General features: G+C 35.4%; 1 long non-coding RNA gene across 6 annotated transcripts; it reads left to right on the top strand.

Annotated features, from left to right (window-relative positions):
* The first annotated feature begins 3,155 nt into the window (after positions 1-3,155).
* On the top strand, positions 3,156-9,336 carry LOC147384672 (uncharacterized). 6 transcript variants are annotated; one of them, XR_015172716.1, is made up of 10 exons: positions 3,156-3,291; positions 3,717-3,850; positions 3,924-4,040; positions 4,202-4,310; positions 5,794-5,888; positions 6,071-6,129; positions 7,386-7,471; positions 8,017-8,108; positions 9,042-9,077; positions 9,211-9,336. It is a non-coding gene; the product is annotated as an uncharacterized LOC147384672 (long non-coding RNA). The 6 variants fall into 6 exon arrangements; XR_015172717.1 differs by lacking the exon at positions 4,202-4,310; XR_015172719.1 differs by lacking the exons at positions 3,924-4,040; positions 4,202-4,310 and having other exon boundaries at positions 5,794-5,850.
* Positions 9,337-9,988: the final 652 nt, after the last annotated feature.

The following is a 9,988-nucleotide window of genomic DNA, read 5'->3' as shown; positions in this document are numbered from 1 at the left end:
TTATTTGCAAGGTTTTGCTAGGCTGGTCACCTCGACTCGCCTGGTGCTATTTTGAATGAAATGCTATTTATCAAAAAAAAAAAACAAAGATTTGCCAGAAGCCTGGTCATACAGCTGTCGTTGCTGACAACGTTTCAATCAAACTTACCAACCTGATGAGATTTCTCAAGCATTGGCAGCAATGACTCTCCATGACAATCTGGAAGAGGCTTGGTTTCTGGACACTGGTGCTTCCGCTCACATGACATCTGCGACAATCACTTTCTAATTACTTTGGTCTTGAGAAATTTTTTGTTGGTAATGGAGCTTCTCTAAATATTACACATATTGGATCAACATCCATAGGAGTTGGTAGTAGAGAGTTGAAATTAAATAATGTGTTAGGGGCTCCAGATATTAAAAAGAATTTATTGTTTGTGAACCTAATGACATCTAAATATCCCTATATCTTTGAATTCTCATCTGAAGGGTTTGTGATAAAGGACATGGAAACACGATCAATGATAATATCGGGAAATAGAAGTGGTGATCTCTCTGCCTTACGACCAGGAGTACAAGAAGCTTTATTCTCAAGCAGATATAGAGTTACAAGTGATGAAGTATGCAACGGCTTGGTCATCCACAAATGCGGATTGTTGACATTCTTCAAAAAAATAAATTGATTTCCAGTACTTCTTATAAAGTTGAGGTAGTTTGTGGTAGTTGTCAAATGGAGAAGTCATGTAGATTTCCTTTCTTATTATCTGACACTTTCTCTTATGAACCACTAGTAAAATTTTATTGTGATTTGTAGGGACCGACCCTAGTTATTTCTTGTTAGCGTTTTAGGTACTATGTCATATTTGTGGATGAATGCACAAGATTTACATGGTTCTTTCCATTGCGAGTTCATTGACAATGGTGTTTTGTCATATTTTTCTGAACACGACATTCATCACCAAATATCATGTCCAAAGACACCAGGACAAAATGGATTGGTGGAATATAACCGAACTTGGTTTAACCATGTTGTTCCACAGTCATGTTCCAAAAAGACTTTGGGTGGAAGTTTTTGGATCAGTTGTATGGTTGATAAATCAAATACCTTCAAGGGTTCTCGAATGAAAAGCCCATTTGAGAAATTGTTTACAAAGAAACCAGATTATGCCTCACTGCGAGTGTTCGGTTGTAGGTGTTTTCCCTACTTACTTGACTATGCAAAAAATAAGTTTGATCCACGTTCTCTACCATGTGTCTTCATAGGCTATAGTCATCAATTTAAAGGGTATCATTGTCCTTATCCTCCTACAGGAAGGGTGTACACATCTCGTCACTTGGTTTTTGATGAAAACGTTTTTCCCTACAAGGATTCGGGTTCCTTATTTTCATCTACCAATACAAGTAACGAAATCACATCTTTTAATGAGTGGTTTACATGTACTGAAGATTCTTTAGCACAAAGCTCATCACCCTCTTTTCATGTTGATGCCAATATGGATCCATTAGTTGATCCAAGAGAACTACCAACAACAACAACAGAAGTGGATCCACATGTCACACATCAGTCCCACAATGCGGCACTCACCATTACATCACCAACAACACCTACTAATGACTCATGTATGGAGGACCAAACAACTTCTGAACTACATTGTGGTGAATCTTCTACGTATTTCCCACAGGCCCACATGCCACCTACAACTAGCACTTCTAATTCAGCCCATGATGGACCAATCCAGGAACCTCCTCTTGCTTCTCCAATCGACTCTACACTACAAGATAACCTGCCATCACAGTCTGATCCTGACCTTTCTACTCACATGATGGTAACTAGGTCTCAAGTTGGAATTGTTAAGCCCAACCCCAAATATATATGTATTTATGGCTGAAACAATTCCAATTGAACCCAAACCAATCAAGAGTGCATTGAAGCATCCCGGACGGTTTCATGCATTGCAAGAGGAGCTTGAAGTCCATCAAAATAACACATGGGAGTTGGTCCCACGGTCTCCTTAAATGAATATCGTAGGGTGCTAATGGGTTTTCAAAACAAAACTCCTTTCCGATGGCACCCTTGAACGGTTGAAGGCACGTCTTGTTGCAAAAGGATTTAATCAAGTTCCAGGGATAGATTTTATTGAAACTTTTTCCCCTGTAATTATCGCCTTGGCTCACAACTGGGATATCTGCCGATTAGATGTCAACAACCCATTTTTGCATGGAAAGCTTGGTGAACAAGTTTACATGGAGCAACTGCCTGGGTTCAAAGACTCGCTTCAACCAAATCATGTTGTCGTCTAAAAAGGGCTTTATATGGGCTTCAGCAAGCCCTCGTGCTTGGTTCAGAAGATTTAGCATGTTTTTTCTCTCACTTGGGTTCTCATGTAGCTTTGATTATTCGTCCCTATTTGTTTGTTCCAATCACCATGGTACCATTCTCTTGCTTTTGTACGTCGACGACATCATTCTCACAGGAGATAACTCCTCTTATCAGCATCTATTTATCAAGTTTTTGGGCCAAGAATTTGACATGAAGGATCTTGGGAACTTACATTATTTTCTAGGTGCGGAAATTCTTCAATTTGATGGTGGGATATTCCTTAATCAAGCCAAATATATTACTGATTTGATTGAATGAGCACAAATGACAGGTTGCAAACCTATTGCTACACCTATGGTGTCCAAACTTCGGCCTCCAACTAATGGAAATGAGCCATTTTCTGATCCACAATTTTATAGAATCATAGTGCGTGGGCTTCAGTATCCCCTTAGTGTCAACCATGTGTGCCAATACATGCACCAACCTACAAATTTTCATTTTCAAATTGTCAAGAGAATTCTCAGATATATCCAAGGAACAATTGATTATGGGATTAGGTTAATTTCTCACAATCCTCTTGTTCTATATGGGTTTTCTGATGCTGATTGGGCTGGATGTCCTATAACTCGTCGTTCAAAAATAGGATTTTGTACTTACTTGGGAGGTACACTACAGGAAAAATGATCTATAGTAACGACTTGTAACGACGGTTAATTAGAATCTGTGGCTATAAACCATTTACTTGCACCCAAAACTTAAGCCGTTATTGAAATACCCTAGCACACACACTCTCTCTCTCTCTCTCTCACAGCCTCACTCTCCCCACGGGTCAGCAAACCCTCTTCTAGTCCTCTCTCTCTCTCTCTTCGATCTGTTATGTTTCTCGAATTCCCTTTGTATTCATCTTTCATTAAATAAACAAGCTCTCTCTCTCTCTCTCTCTCTCTCTCGACTCAACATGTTCATGCTGGATCCATAGCGTCGTTCGTTAGGTTTGTTTTGTTTTTCCACTCTTGAACTATTCTAGGGTTTGAGCTATCGGTCTCACTCAGTAATTTTGATTTTTTTCTTAATTTCTTCAGATCTGTGAGTTTTAGCTCTCAAATTTTATCTTTCTGTATAATCTTCAGTGGCTTTGGTAATAAGTTTTCAATCTGATATCGAAACTTTAATCAAGTTCGATGGTCTAGTTTTGGTTCAATTTCAGATCAAAATCCTTATTTCTTTAGTGTTGGTTCAATTTTTTATTCGATTCCAAACCAAAATCCTAATTTCTATAGTTTTGATTCTATTTTTAGTTCATTTTCAAACCAAAACCCTAATTTCTCTTTTATAGCTAAGATTTTAATCAAAGAAACTGGTACTTTTGATTACGGTGTAGCAATCGATCCCTAAACCCCTAGATTTCATTTTCTAGGTTTTTAATATCAAGAGGAGATCAACTCAGTTGAGTTTCCGCATCGACAATCAAGTTTTTAAAGCTTTTATTGCTTGATATTTTGGTACTTCAACTCTGGTCTCAATCACATTTTGGGCGAAATCAGATTTCAGGTGAGTTTATGGTTTAATTTCAGTTTAAAATACTTAGATTTATGGATTCACTTTGATTTTTTTTTTTTTCAAGAATTAAACCTTGATTTCGGTATAATCATTTATTTCAATCGGTCTGGACTCTTGCTTGCCTCTCTCTCTCTCTCTCTTGATTGAGTCTTCTGTGAAAATCTCCAATTGGATTAACCAAGTAAGTAAAAAAAAAAATTACCTTTGAAATTGCTGATCGAGAGATAAACAGTGAGCTTTGGTACCATTATGTTCATTTTCTTATCCATTTTTTGAATATGGTTTTGATTTGTACCATTTGTTAATGCTATTTAATAAATGTTAATCTGTCTGTTTTGACAGTTCAATTTCCCCTCCAATTAAAGTCAATATGGTTTTGATTATCCCTTCTATAATGGCCTAGAATAGAAGTAGCACAACCTAAGCTCAGAACTTGAATGATGAATCAAAGGTATATCCATTTGATTTGCTCATTTTTCCATTCTTTGATCAATGGGTGGGACCTAAAATTATATATGCAAGTGACATGGGTAGGCACTAGGCTTTTCAAGATAGTTGCAGCAGCAGCAACTATGGTGGGTGGGGATAGTAGCAACTAGAAACTAGCAACAACAACTCAATAGGAATCAAAATTTGTTTATTGGCAATATGTCAACCATTTGAGCTATGTTTTGACACTTACTAGCATATTGCCAACATGTATTCAACAAGAAAAAAAAAACCCTATGCATCTATAACAATTTAACTGCCACTAAATGTTGACATTTATTCCTTCTAGAGAAATGCCTGGTTATTTTGTTACATATGAGATTGGGATTCACTTTCTGATGTGGACCCAATGATAGACTCAGTAGTAGTAAGAGAAAAAGGCACTTTATTCATGATGCATTCACCTTTTTGTGTTTAAATCAGATTAACTCTAAGCATTCATTTGTAGTGTTTTGTCTTTCAATATTCTCAAGATCCATTGTCAACTTGAAAAGGTTAAGGTAGCTATGATGTTATTTTTCTTAACTGCTTCATGTTTAGCTTCCTTTTATGCCCATATAATCTAGGGAAATTTTCAGTTTAGTTGAACCTTAATCTAGGAAACTCTGATGGTTTGGGAGCTAATTCTATTCTGTTAAAAAATTGCATCATTTCTAATAGAATTTCTCATCTATCATTGTGAGCACATCAAGGTCTACAAGCTCTTAAATAGATGACACTAATTTAATTTTTTTATAGTGGAATAACAATTGTATTTATACACTCTATTTTTGGAACTCAATATGGATGCCATCTTAAGGTCATTGCTAGATTGATGTCTTGAAACTATTGTGAATGGTAATCCCTTGCAACTATTGAGACCGAGTTAAGTTATATGACTTTCTGATAATACGTTGTTTGTGTCTCCTATGTAAAAAAGGATTCTGTTGATATGTTTCAAATTATAGGTCAAGATAATGAAAGGAAAAGACTTAAGAGAGAACAAAGTCTATGCATTTGTGTCCTTTAGAACAAAAAAATTGGCTGCTAAGGTTATTCAACTTCCCAATAATATTGAATTCAAGGTAAATGCACCTTATCAGGGGCGGAGCCAGGATTTTGCTCATGTGCGAGCAACCAAGGGTAAAATTTTTTTATGGGGGACAACTAAGAGTGAAAAAAAATAATTGTGGGGGCAACTAAGAGTGGAAAAAAAATTTGTGGGGGGCAATAGTGGCAATTTTTTTTATCCCCCGCTAAAATCTGTTGCAATGGTTCACTAATCGATATACTTTGAAAATTCTTGTGGGGGCAAGTGCCCCCACTATGCTTTTCTATTTTTGTCATTGGAATATTTTTCTTACTAAGGCAGCTGTAAGTCCCTTTAATGCTTTGCTATGTGCAAGTTTGCAATTTGTTTAATCTCATAATGGATTGGGTTACCAAACTTACTGTGGGTTATGCAGGGCTATTCTGAAATAAAGAGTATGCCGCTTCTCACTTCTATGGAGAATTGTGTTATGGTACGTCTTGAGGCTGGAAAACCCATGTATACGCCATTGTGAGTATTGGAAATTATTATAATGTTATTTTTTCACAAACTATAAGACATGAGCATAGATGTGTGAACTGGGCTTTGCAACTATGTTATATAGTATCTTTGCATTTATCTTTTTTTATATTAAATTTTTTTTATCACAATCTTTGGATGTTATAGATTCTCATATGCATTTGCTAATGCAGCCACTGATAATACACAACAGATGATGCAAATGAGTTGATTTGGATTTGATCCTTCAAAGGTATGTCTATTTGATGATTCTTTCTATTCTAATTGTCCTTGTATATTTGATCTAAGAAGTTCCTATAATATTAGTTCCAGCTATCGAAGGAAATGAATTGAGTTTCCTTTAAATCTATTTCACTTTGCACTTAGCTTTCTAGTAACAAAACCACTTAGCATGGTTAATATATATTTTATGTTCTTTTACCATTAAGTGGTCCTATTGTTTGTTTTAAGGCTGATTGAGACATTATGTTAAGGTCAGTTACATATTGTCACTAATATTCTATGATCATAGTGTTGTGTTGTTGCTGGTGAAGGTCACATGGTAGATTTGGGATTAATTGTTAATCGTTCAGTACTTTAATGTTATTTGTCTAAGTTTTTATTTTTATCTTTTACATAATAATTAATCATGATCATTCAAGGTCTTTGTGTAGAAACACAATATGTATGGTCCATGGCTTGGGGAATTATCTGGGGTGTTTATTCATTCAATGAACTCATAATTCTCGCATTATGTTCAAAATCATAAGAGTTTGGCGCTCTTTCGTTTTCTGTTTCTCCACTGCTATAGAAATGTAGTCACTTGAGAACACATCTAGCCTCACATGCTTTGGACCCTAGCTCATATATTGTGTCAACAAGCCACAGATGATCTGCATTTAGTTCTTTAAATTTGATGGATTCATAGAATCTTGGCTTTCCTCACCTTTCTAGGAATTGTCCCCATAGCATATGTACTTGACAACAAGTTTTTCAGCTTCTTTTGCTCAAGTATCCCTATTCTTAATGTGATTTGTCTAATATTTGAAAATATGAATCTATTTAACGTTTGAAAATTCAAAATGTATACTCTGTCTTATAAAAAAATGTTATAATATTTATTTTTTCTCATTTGAAAGAATATTTATTCCTGCATGTTTTCCAGTTGTATTCGCATTTTTATGCAGAACATGCGAGGTAAAAAATTATTATGGCCAATCTTTTGTCAACCACCCGAAAAACCAAGTGTGGTAATAGTTATTACTAGTTATTGATTTGAAACCTTTACATTTGAGCAATTCTCATGTTCTTTCTTGAAAACCATTAAATTTCAATTAACACATATATGTGATTCTTCTTCTATATGATGAGGTCAATAATGTACTAGGTCTTTTTCGTTTCCCAAGCTGTTGCATTTAGGACGTCGGAAGATCTTTTGTGCTTTTCTTGAATTAAACTTGTCAAGTTGAACTCATCTTCTAACACTACTTTTTTCTGATCATGAAATAGATGATTGAGAGATTAAATTGGATGGCTGATAAATCAGAAAAAGGCCTTCGTCAAAGCAGAGGTATCATGGTAAATTATATTTATAGGTAAATCTTCTGCCCAAAACTTTCATCTTCTTTTTTTCTTTTCTTTTTTTTTTTTTTTTTTTAATTTATGCCCTATTTTTACTGAAAGGGAAGAAAGGTGGGGTCCCCATTTGCTAGATCGTAAGGAAAATCTACAATGTACGCTTCGAGTGCTTAGTTTTCTTTGCCTTTTGAATTGTTATTGCCTTCCATAGAAAGAAACTACAGGTTAATAGTTTTCCTAAGCTGAGTACAAGTGCTTGATGTCTCTGTTCTACCATGTTCTCGAGGGGAACATATTTTTATGACCTTCCTTCTTTTTAGGTATTAGATTTTTTAAATAGCCGCATGGATGCCTAGATAATGGATGTTGAATGGTCTGTGGAGGAAGTCCTCTAAATCATAATCATCAATCGTCGATCTTGGCGAGGTGAAAGGATGAAGGTAAAATGTTATTGGTCTATTTGGCATTAGAAATTGTAGTTCAATTATTTTTTGGGAAAAATTATTTTCATGAAAAATAACGTGCCTTTAACTTGTATTTTGGAAATATTGAATCCGAGCAGATGTTTACTCAATTACGGTTCACATATGAGCAAGAAAATCATCCTGAGGAGTTCTTCAATCCATATGTGTGACAGCTGGTACTGTCTCGCAGGTATTGTTCCGCCTCTTATGGCTCTTTACGCTACAAATTTTTTATGTTTTCCAATCAACAAGTTTCAAACCCAAGAATAAGCATACAAGCATTGGCATTCTGTATCTAACTCCTTTGGTGCCAAAAACCATTCTAGTGTTTCATTTATTGCTTGGCCATTTTTGCCATACTCTGAAATAATAAAGACATTTCTACTTATTTTGAACTCATCACACAACTTTTACTTCTGTATTAAAATCGAAGATTTGTATTCAATTAGTTGCTTATATATGTTACGTCCCATTAATCTATTCCCAGCCAGTCTGCCTGTAGAGGTAAAGTACTTGAAGTTCCTTGCTACCTATAATAATAATAATTTTATGTGTTATTATGGAGGAAATAGGACTGTTTTATACATATTATACTCTTTTAGTTGCAAGTCGTGCTTCTTAATATCAATAAACTTTGGTCATGTAGAAAGGTCATTTAGTTGGGAATAAAGTTCAATAAGACTGCCAATATATGTCTTATATTGAAAAGAAATTAATGCAATTTGTCAACAAAAAAAAATCAGATAAAAAATAACTAAATAGTAGACATACTTAAACTAATGTGGTGTAATTGCAGTTTTGGCCTCCAGTTGGCTGGGTGAACTACCAATATATGCCACCGTAGGTTCATGTCGTGTTTCACAGCTTTGTTGCCACATGTTGCTAAAAACACTTCTCACTTCCTTTTGTTTCTCTCTCTTGAATCTTTCAATTCCATATCCCTTCCAATACATGTGCATGCGTAATACATTTGAAAAATTGTATTTGAGGTAGATGTATGTGGATGGCTGTGCTAGTAATGATAACAAGTATGAAGTAGGGAAGATCCTTGTCTACGGTATCTAACAAGTTGAAAATGTGAAAAATTGCTAACATATCTTTTCTTCAACTTATTTTGTTTCAGGGACGTCCCATTCCAATTGTTCATTGTGTCATTGAGGTTGTTATTCTGGCCAAACCTTTTTCGTATTCATTTATTTACATGGAATAATAGAAGCAAACTTAGAATTTCACTGGTATGACTAACATGCTTAATAAATATGAACATGATCCAAAGCTTTGTGTGTGTGCAGGTGTTAAGCATGTGTGTTCAACCCCTATAATGGTTCCCATACCATTACATACAACATACATTTGCAGTTATGGCCTCATCAGTCATTTTCGAAATATGATTATAAGGTATTACTGTCTGATAGTACTGTAGGCACCAAAATTTTGAGGAGGCCTTTACAAATTTTATAAATAAAAATCCCTAATTTTATAATGGGTCTCAAATCCAAATTGAGTCCATTAAATGGAAAACGTGCCTCTTACAAGCTTGGATTTTGGACTTTCGCAGATAAGGCCCATGATCTATATAAAAATCAAGTGATCCACACATTAAGTATTGGGCCTTATATCCAAATAAATAAGTTTGGCCCAATAATGATCCATAGAATCCTTAAAATAGGATTTAGACAAATTTAGTCTTTTAAACAAATCAATTAAACCTCTTTAAGTTGGGGTATAATTGGAAAGCTAAATTACCTTTAAGTCTATAAATTCAAGAGCTTCTCTCATTGAGAGGGGATCGGGATCACTTTCTCTCAGAAGACAGAAGCTCTCCCTCTAGAGAAGAAGAAGCTCTCAAGCCCTCCTCCAGAGACAAAGCAAAAGTTCTTCAGAGATCCGGACTCCGATTAAAGAGAAGATCAAGCATAAAGCTCTTCTCCGGAAGTCAAGAAAACTTTCTCAGCCGATAAAGCGCGAAGCCCGGAGAGAAGAATATCTACAGAAGCCTCTACAGAAGATCAAGCACAAAGTAAAGCCAACGTCAAAGCATCCTTCTCAGTCGATAAAGCACGAAGCTCG

The sequence above is a fragment of the Akebia trifoliata genome, chromosome 15, assembly GCF_017979445.1.
Source record: "Akebia trifoliata isolate Shusen 1 chromosome 15, ASM1797944v1, whole genome shotgun sequence".
Classification (NCBI taxonomy): domain Eukaryota; kingdom Viridiplantae; phylum Streptophyta; class Magnoliopsida; order Ranunculales; family Lardizabalaceae; genus Akebia; species Akebia trifoliata.
Note: the sequence above shows the minus strand (reverse complement) of the source record. Positions and strands in the feature narration are given on the sequence as shown.